At 34.5% G+C, this 10,495-nt stretch overlaps 1 pseudogene; it reads left to right on the top strand.

Moving 5' to 3' along the window:
* Positions 1–7,018: 7,018 nt before the first annotated feature.
* Positions 7,019–7,571, top strand: LOC127196314 (60S ribosomal protein L18-like; annotated as a pseudogene).
* Positions 7,572–10,495: the final 2,924 nt, after the last annotated feature.

Here is a 10,495-nt window from a genome sequence, read left to right as displayed (position 1 = left end):
CCTAAAGTAGGTATTGTAATTAAATAGAAGATAGGTCAAAAACTTGTGATAAACAAAAAAAAAGTATACGAAATCATTTGTATCATATATCAAACGGAGACCAAAAACAGAAAAAAAAGTTACAAAACTTTTCAAGAAATAAGAATTAGAATTTGTAGGATTTGGGATAAGTCTCCATTGTCTGTGATTCTGCCTTGGGTCCTTGGCAGAGTAAATTAATTAACCCTGGTAGGCTGTGCTGAAACAGTCTCAGAATACCAAAGCTTACTGTGAACCAGCATAAAATATGGAGTCATCTCCACTTTGGCTTTGCAATCCCTTCAAGAATGGTATAAAAGTTTAAGAAGCAAACAGTAAAGGGAGGTATATTGGTGCCATTCCTATAAGAAAAACTGAAAATTTCATAACTACCTCACAGTGAGAAAAATGTAATTCAGATTTAAAAGTAGTTGTATGTTTCAATAAAGGGAAAAAAAAAAGGCTGGGCACTGGGAATTTTATGGCATGGGTTATAGATGAGTGCAAGTTCAAGCCTGAAGAACATTAAGTACCATTCCTGTCCTAGTCAGATAAACTACAAAACACCGAAAAACGACAATCTTATTTCCAGATTCAGGGATTTACATTATTATTGTAAATATAGGATTTATTCTAATTATTTTAAAATCTGAAACATAGATAAATATTGCCATGGTTATACCAAGCTTTTCTGCATATATTCAAGAAGTTTTACATTTTCTTTCTATTTCTAAAACAAAACAGAATGTAAATAAATCATATTTTAGAAAAAGAAAAGCAGTATAATTGCACAAGAGCTAAATGATATACTATGTCATTATCTCTCTGTGCTGGTTAGTTTTTTGTCATCTTGACACAGACCTAGAAGTTTCAGAGGGAAGCAAAGTAATGTTTGAATAATACTTTATTTAATAACTTTATCTATGGCTCTTTTCAGTGGGGTGAGGCAGGAAGAGGTGGACATGATTAGGAAAGAGACATAAACCAGTGAAGTAAAACAACTTTACTGGGACAGCCAATGCTATTTACATAGAGTTTAGAAATTTGCAGGGATTAAGAAGAGACCAAGAGCACGGATGATCTTAAATGTGTTAGCATTTCCTCAAGGTCAACATACAGAAGATTTATTATAGATGAGGCCTTGGTGTATACCATGTGCTGGGAGCCAAACTTCGTAATATGTTAGAATCTTTCAGGTATACTGGTTTAGAAGACATGAGAGGTCATGGAGAATAACTGAAGTTTGGCAACATGAGAGGTCATAAGAGGACTTTGAGGAAGGTACATCCTCAGTTGCAATAGATGCTCCAGGATTGAAGGGATCATTGTGAGAAGTTGAGACCTGGTACCAAGGTCAGAGTTCCTGAACACAGCCTATTGGTGAAAGTGCTGCCCAGTTTCAGCAGAGATCAGAGCATTTTGTAGATACCAGTACTATGGGAAAAATACCAAGGACAATCGTGGCTGTGAAGTGGAACCAACATGAGCCTAGGAGACAAGCCATGTGTGCCATAAATGGCAGATTTTTCTCTCTGGCTTGGCCTAAACCCTTTGAGACTTAAAGATTTGTGAGAATAAATGTCTAACAGTGAGCATCATATTGTTAGTGTTTGATTTTGCTTTCTGTTCATTATGTTCCTGCTCTGATTATCTTCTCCTGGAGTAAGAATGCTGTAGCTTTGTTCTTATTTTGGAGGAGTGCATAGTAAGAAAATGTGGGGAGTTTTAGTAAGGCTTTGAATACTTATAGAGAGTTAATTTTTAATGAGTTTGAATTTTTAAATATTGTAGGACTTTCAAAAGTTGGAATGTTTTTAAAAAAAGTTAAAATGTTTTTAAAAAGTTGGAATGTTTTATATTGTGGTGTTTAGACTAATATGGCATTGGGGTCAAACAATAAAGGAAAAGTTCTATTTGCATAGTGATATGTTCATGTGTCACATTGAAAACAAGTCAATTTTCCTGGTTGATTTATTTTTTCCTTTCCTTCTTTCTTTCTTTCTTTCTTTCTTTCTTTCTTCCTTTCTTTCCATCTTTCTCAAGTTGACACAAGTTAGAGTCATATGGGACTCAACTGAGAAAACGTCCAAAACATATTGGCTGTGAATATGCCTGTGGAGAATTTTCTGGATTAATGTTTGGAGTAGACCATGGGCAGATAGACTAATAATAAGGAACAACGCAGTAAGACGCATTCCTCTATGATTCTACTCCAGTTCCTCTCTCTATATTCCTACTTTTAGGTCTTGGCCTGACTAACCTTTATGATAGACCACATATGTAAGCCAAATAAACTCTTTTTTTCACAACTTGTTTTTGGTAATGGTGTTTTATCACACTAATAAAAAGCCTAATTGAGATAATTCTTATTTTTTAAGTAAAATATGTCACTGTCCACGTATTTTTCAATTATGTTTGGATGTATAAATAACTATGAAATGCTTTCACTCCAATACTTCTTATATGTTCTCTATTTTCTCTCAAATTTGTAGGTGTCATATCTGTTAGAACTATTATAGAGAGAATACCTTGTGTATTGTATGGATGCAACACCTCAAAAATAAACCTAATGACTTATAACTTAGGCAGGAAATAGGAGATGAGACAACTGGCAAGCAGAAAATATTCTGGTATAGAGTGAGGCATGGCAAGATTCAGTGTTCCAAGATGTGAGAACAGATACATGGTACCAGAGCAGAGATAACCAGCCACATGGCAAAATATGGAGTGGTCAAATGGAATATTTTAAGTTATGAGCTTGTCAGATAAGAAGTTAGCTATACAGGTCCTGGAAACCTACAGGAAGAACTTTATGACAGGCAGATCTGGGTCCTAGGGTCCTCCTCAAACTAAGGCACCAGCCAAGGAGAATATAGGCAGTAAACTTCGAACCCCTACCAAGACCTAGCCGACGATCATGATATTCTCCACCATTGAGTGGAGAGTGAGATCTGACTCTCACACGAACTCTGGTGCCCCTTTTCTGACCATGTCCCCTGGATGGGGAGGCCTGGCGGCACTCAGAGGAAGGATAACAAGTTACTAAGAAGAGACTAGATATTCTAAGAGCATATATAGGGGGAGGAGGTCTCCCTCAATCACAGACATAGGGGAGGGGAGAAGGGGGGAAGTGGGAGGGAGGGAAGAATGGGAGGAAACAGGGGAAGGGCTAACAATCGAGATGTAATATGAATAAATTAATAAAATGGAAAATAAATAAATAAATAAATAAAAATAAAAGATTAAAAAGAAAAGAAGTTAGCTATATAGCCTAGGTATTTGTAAATAATATTTGAGTTTCATGAGTTGTCATTCCAGGAGCTTGAGACCAGGAGGAAAGAACACAACTAAATATTGCTTTCCATTCTAGGCAACTTACATGGCACCCTCTGATAATGGGAGAAATATTTCATTGAAAGGAATCATCCAGTTCAGTTTCTGCTTGATTCCTCCAAGTCTGTGAAGTTTCCCAAAGAACACAGGCTGTCATAGTTTAGTGTCTCTGTGATTCAAACTCCTGAGAGTTGGGACTGTGAAACATTATTTGAGTTCATATAATTACCACTCCCCCATTTTTAGTCTATACAAAAGTAATTCCTCATGTTGTTATTCCTCCTTTGTTTTTTTTTTTTTCACTTTGATTATTTCTTCTGTATCCTCCCTCCTTCTTTATTTCTTATCTAGCAATAAAATACTAATCATCATTCCTAATGTGATTTCTTGCTTTTTGTGTGTGTGATCCACTTATCAGTATACAGTGCTTTGGTGATTCTTTACTATAAAAATTAATTAGCACTTAAGTAATTGCTGTTTTATACTAACACTATTTTTGTGATTGGCAACTACAGGACTAATACTATAGTTGCAAATAGTAGAAATATTTCCTAGTGCCTTGAACTAAAAAAGAAAAGTGTTTCCATGACCTTATGGAAACTTATTTTCTCCTGAATGCTGCAAACACTTCAACTCAAAATCACATGACTTAAAAAATTAATCTTAACCAATGATCTAACTCTAAACGGGTAGGGCCCATTGGAAAACACTAAAAACACAACAACAAATAAAGATAACTTGTTTTTTTCAAAGTTTACCAGCCATATAGTGAAAATTACTTAGGAAAATTCTAGACACATGATTCAAAAGAATAATTATTAATTTATTTAAACAAATAAAAAAGGACAAGGATATATTCCAGAAAATAGCTGGGATAAATGAAGTCATTTTAAGGGAAAATAGAATTAAATAAAGAAATACACACAAGGCTAAATAGTATTTCAATGGACATTTTCACATGTAAAATGGTCTATAGAGGGTAGAATTTGAAGGCGGGAAGGGAATGTAGCAGAACTGAACCATATAGTCAAGGTCAAGGGACTGTTTTGTTTTGTTTGTTTTCAAGTAAGTAAATAGAACATATGAGATATTTGGGACACAATGAAGTCATCACATTTGTGACTGTAATTAACAAAGAAAGAGAATATTTATTGTCAAAAGAATAGGATCTGTCTTTTAAAAAAAATGAGGTAAAAGTTCCAAACCTAAGGAAATGGATTCACATTCATTCACACGAGAATCGTAAGTCACCAATTAGACTAGGCAGAAAGGAAACTGCTTACATCCTCTCATATACTAAATTTATAGGATAAAGACAGTGTATTGAGAGCTGTTAGAAGGATTGATTCACATTAAAAAAAACTCATCAGAATAATTGTTGATTTCTCTTTATTTAACTTTAATTTATTATAATTTATTCATATTGCATCCCAATTTTTATCCCCTCTCTTGTATCTTCCCTTTACCATCTCCCTCCTTATTCCACCCTATCCCTCAACCCAGACCTCTGACAAAGCCGACCTCTTCTCTTCCCATATGACCACAGCCTATCAAGTCCCATCCAGATAGCCTGCTATCTCCACATCTTGGCTACTGTACATTGCTGTAATTAATGTTGCAATAAAAACCTGGAGCTCAGATCTTCTATATTGGATTTTATTTGCTTTTGGAATATGCCCCTGTTTGGAATGGTGGATCAAATGCTAGTTCCATATTTATGATTTTTAAACTTTATATAATTTTCATAAAGCTATATTATATTTAAAATACCATACAATTTATTTTACTGTCAAAGATACATATTAGTTTCCTCTTCTTATTACTATATAGTTATCATTACTTTAAAAACTTTTTGTGATAATAATCATGTAAGTTATTTAAAAGCATAATATTTCTATAATATTTCTTAGATAATGTCTTCTGTTTTCCATTAGTATCTTTTGATAGCTAGAGATGTTGAGAAATGTTGTATCTACTAGATATTTCCACATCTTTTAAGAGATACCTGTTTGAGTATTTGATTATTTTGAATTAAATAAGCGTGTATTTAGTTAAGTAAGCTATATGTTTTAAATTCTAATTTTTCTTTTGAGACAGATGTTGCATTCTATGAGATGTATCCTCATCTGCTGCCTGTCTCATTGGCTATACAGATTTTCCTTTGCCTCATGTTTTTCCATTTCTCTATTTTGTTGGTGTGTTTGTTTACTCTTGTTGCCTAGATTTTGTGACTCAGTTCAGAAAGCTAGGTCCCAATACAATGTTCTCTATCATTTGACCTTGGCATGTTAGTGTTTTTTGAAATTTCAAGAATTAAAAATATTTCTTCAGTACATTTAACTTAGATCATCGCAGATAAAGGTTTGAACACATCTTTCTACACAGCACACACCCCTCTGATTTTTACAGCAGCATTTACTGGAAATTATTCATTCCCTGGTCCATATTCTGTTTTTCCTAAATCTTATTTATTGTTACTGTATGCATGAAGTATGAAAGCTAGTAGTGTGCATATGCTATTATACATATGCTATTAGGGGACTTTGTAGAGTTGGTTCTTTCCGTCTATATTTATGTGGGTTCTCTGAATTAATTACAAGTCATAAGGCTTTTACTTTACCCACTGAGCCAGCTTGCTAGCTTCCTATGAATATTCATGATATTAAATACCATTTGACTTTAAATACATCAAATTTTTTCTCTTAATTCTATTCCATTTATGTATCTGTCTGCTTCTGTGGTGGTATCTGCTGTGTATATTACTATAATCTTGGAGGTAAGTTTTGAAATCCGGAAATATATTTCTTAATTTTCTTTTACTCACAATTGCATAATCCATTAAGACATTTCTGTGGATCCATAGTAAGAACAGGATTTTAAAATAATGTTTCTTTAAAAAAATGACACTAAAAATTTATAGGGTACATTGGGTTTTTATATCCCTCTGATAGCATAAGCATTTTAACAGTATTAAGTCATTCAAACCATAAGAACATACTGTTTTTCTATGTCTTTTGATTTATTTCATTTTTACAATTGTCATAGTACAAATATTTTACAGTCTTATGTAAATTCATGTTTAAAGTGTTTGTTTGGGGAGTAGGTAGTCAAAAGAAGGTTTCTCTGTGTAGCCATGCCTGTCCTAGAACTCACTCTGTAGGCCAGGTGGGCTTTAAACTCACAGAGATTCACTTGTCACTACCTCTTTAGTGCTAGGATTAAAAGTATGCACAACCAGTACCTGGCATGTTTAAAGATTTTATTTGAGGTTCACCTTTGTAATATTGCATTTAAGACTTTGGATATATATTGTTTTTAATGTATAGAATACCAATTGTTTCATGCCAAGTTTTAACTTGAAGTGTCATTAATTTCATTTATTATTTGCATATTCTTTGAGTTTTCAATGAATAAGGTTCTATTATATCTTGTAAAAACAATTTCAGATCTTCCTTTTAAATATGAATATCTTATATCATGTATTTATTTGTATGTTTGCTTGCTTGTTTGTTTGTTTTTGGCTACTCTCTGACTGCAAATCCTAATGCTATAAAAACTTTCCAACTTTTACTACAGAATGAATAATCCAAGGACTGTTCATATATAGTATTTTAAGAACAAGTAGCTCCTTTTCATTGTTGACCTGGCCAAGCGGGAAACACCCATCATGGGTGTCGATATTGGTCACAGCAAGGACCAAAAGTTTGATGCAAGGAGCCCAAGAACCAAGACATCTAGTCAAGCTGTACAGGTTTCTGGCCAGACGAACCAAGTTCCCACCTTCAATCAGGCTGTGCTGAAAAGGTTATTCATGAATCACACCAACCTAATACCGCTGTTCCTGTCTCGCATGATCTGAAAGACGACGTTTCCTGGCTGAGAGAACAAAACAGCTGTGTTTATGGGGACGGTCACAGATGATGTGAGGATTACGGAAGTGCCCAAGCTGGAGATGTGTACACTGCTGGGGGTTAGCAGCCAGGTCAAAGTCCAGAGTGGCATCCTGAAGCCTCGGGATAAGATCCTCACCTTCCACCAACTGGCCCAGGAGTTTCCCAAAGGCCGAAGAACAGTGCTCCTGTCCGATACTCCTAAGGGTCGATGGTGTACTGGCATTTCGGTAAAGGCCCGGGACCCCACACAGCCAAACCAAACCCTATGTATGCTCCAAGGGTCGGAAGTTCGAGCGTGCTAGAGGCCTAAGGGCCAGTCGAGGATAACTGTTCAAATTATTGAGAATAAGAAACTTAGTGCTCAGCATAAAAAAAAAAAAAAAAAATGGTAACAAGAATATTAACCCATGCGTCTCTCATTTAGAGTCCCAATAGGATGCCTTCCCCTCTGTCCCAGTTTCTTGGTAAGTGAAGGCTTTCGTAGGACATGCCCCTTGGGCTAGTATGCAGATATAAGTGAGTATATACCATTTGATTCTTTCTGCTTCTGGGTTAACTCACTCATTATGATCATTTCTAGCTCAATCCATTTATCCACAAATTTTGGGAATTCCTTGTTTTTAATAGCTGAGTAGTATTCCATAGTGTATATGTACCACAGTTTCTTTATCCACTCTTCTACTGAGGGACACTTAGGCTGTTTCCATGTTCTGGCTATTATGAATAAGGCTGCTATGAACATGGTTGAGCAAATTTTCTTGTTGTGTGCTGGAGCATCTTCTGGGTATATTCCAAGGAGTGGAATAGCTGGGTCTTGAGGAAGCCCTCACGTACTCTGGTGCCTCACATTTGACCATGTCCCCTGGAGGGGGAGACCTGGTGGCACTCAGAGGAAGGACAGCAAGTAGCCAAGAAGAGACTTGATACCCTATGAGAATATATAGGGGGACATAATCCCCCTCAGGAACAGTCATAGGGGAGGGGAATAATGGGAAAATGGGGGGGGGGAGGAATGGGAGGATACAAGGGATGGGATAAACATTGAGATGTAACAAGAATAAATTAATAAAAAAAAAAAAAAAAGAATATTAACCATACCACCAAGGTTCAGGGAAAATTATGTGAGAGGAATCAGAAAGAAAGTAAAAGCTAAAAATGGAGAAATATTCAGTTAAATGCTGTCTTTTTCATCAGGACACAGGAATTTCAATCACAAATTCATGGTAGCTGTAGTCATCTTATCAAGTCCTACATAAAAACCAAGACAGTCTACATTCTAGCATAAATAGGGTAGATGGTATCAAGACTTACCTCCTTACTGAGGAGCTATTTATGATTGCTAAATAGTTTCTAGAGGGAGGGTAAGGGAAACAATTTTCCCTCTCTCTCTCTCTCTCTCTCTCTCTCTCTCTCTCTCTCTCTCTCTCTGTGTGTGTGTGTGTGTGTGTGTGTTTGAAATGAAAAAATTTGAGGATAAAATACTTGATTTGATAAATATTGGTAAACTAAATCAATGTAGCATGAAGACTGGTTGAAGGACTATCTAGTAACAGTTTGAGTTTATTATCATCATGAAGAATAGTAAAAATTGCAATGTTAAGATAAAGACCAACCATTTATAAGGGTTATTATGAATAATTGTTCACTATCACTTCAATTTTGTCCTGCATTTAAGGTTATCACATAGCTTCCTGTTTGGTTGGTTACTCCAATATCTATGTATAGAGACCAGTTTGTGGAGAAAGTCAGTCTGCAAGTGCTTCTCAGTGTTTAGTTGGGATTGAGAATAAAATCATGTTTGCCTAGATATTCTTATTACTCTTCAAAATCAATATTAAGTCATAGGAGGTATTAGTGATACAGAAAAAATAAGATGGAGAGAATTTCCTGAGAGTATTAGTGATACAGAAAAAATAAGATGGAAAGAATATCCTCAGAGTATGAAAAGAATAAAGAATGAGCTGATGTCAGGGAACTTACAATCAGATAAGCAGTCGTCATTTGTGTACATAATGCAATGAAAATTACACATTAATTGTATTGCACAAAGTGATACAGCTGAGAGAAAAGAGATAACAATGAAGAAAATACAGATAAAAATAAGTAGAAAGTAGTAAATTAATAACAGGAATTAACTTTATAAAATTATTAATAAATTATATTAATCACAGTTCAGGCTTACAAAAAAACAATGATGGCAAAGCCATTTCTTAGTTATGTGATCAAAGACATCTTTCTGGCATTTCCTGGGCAATGAGATCACTGCTTATTGGGGAAGTATTTTCTAAAGGATGTATTTCCTTCTCTCCTTTTCATGACCTTAGTAGAATAATTTTATTTTAGGAAAATCTTTTCATATTCTTAACTCAGCAAAGGAAAGCCAGCCTTCTGTTTTATAGGAATAAACTTTTACAAAGTGATTTTCAGGTGTTCATAGACTCACGGTGATTCTTCTTACTCCAGTACTCACACACATGAGATGGAGAGTCACGGTTGCAGGTGTAAGGAAGAGGGTTAATAAAGACACAGAATAAAAGCTTTAGTCAATGAATGATACGAATGACTGAGAGAGAGAAGAAGAGAGAAAGAAAAAAAATATTTCTCTGAAATTATTATTCATATGACTATTGGAGATTTTCAAGAGTTCAGCAATAGTTCTCCAATTAATGCTCTTTCAACAAATTTTCATTAAGTTACACGCTGATTTCCTTGTATGTATTGTTATATTTACATGACCTTTATTGTTATTTTTGGATCAACTAAGTGCTGTGTTTCCTGTGAAGATATCTTTAGGGTGTTTTATTATTTATTCCTGCTAACAAGTTCATTCAGACTAATTTGTATTATGGTTTATAAAACACCATTACATGACATTAATAATCTGTATATAACTGCTTCCTAAGAATTTTTTTTAGATCAGAAACTGTTTTATTCATCTGATATTTTCATTTTCATATAAGTAAAATATGTGTTGTGAAAAGTCAACTAGGTATGAAATATTGTTTGTCAACTCAAGTGAAATAATAAAGAAATACAATCTTAATGAAATCAGCTATACTAATATAATTTTTAAACTTGTAGATTATTTTAATATTCAATTTTGCCAGTCTAGATATGATATATTGAAAATGAGTTCATATCCTTCTTGTAATATGTCAGAAACCAGGATTACATAGAAATGAAGTGAAAATAAAGCAGCATGTATTATTACTTATAACATCAAAGGTCATGTGATCAATTCAGCTTACTAA

This window comes from Acomys russatus, chromosome 1, assembly GCF_903995435.1.
Source record: "Acomys russatus chromosome 1, mAcoRus1.1, whole genome shotgun sequence".
Classification (NCBI taxonomy): domain Eukaryota; kingdom Metazoa; phylum Chordata; class Mammalia; order Rodentia; family Muridae; genus Acomys; species Acomys russatus.
Note: the sequence above shows the minus strand (reverse complement) of the source record. Positions and strands in the feature narration are given on the sequence as shown.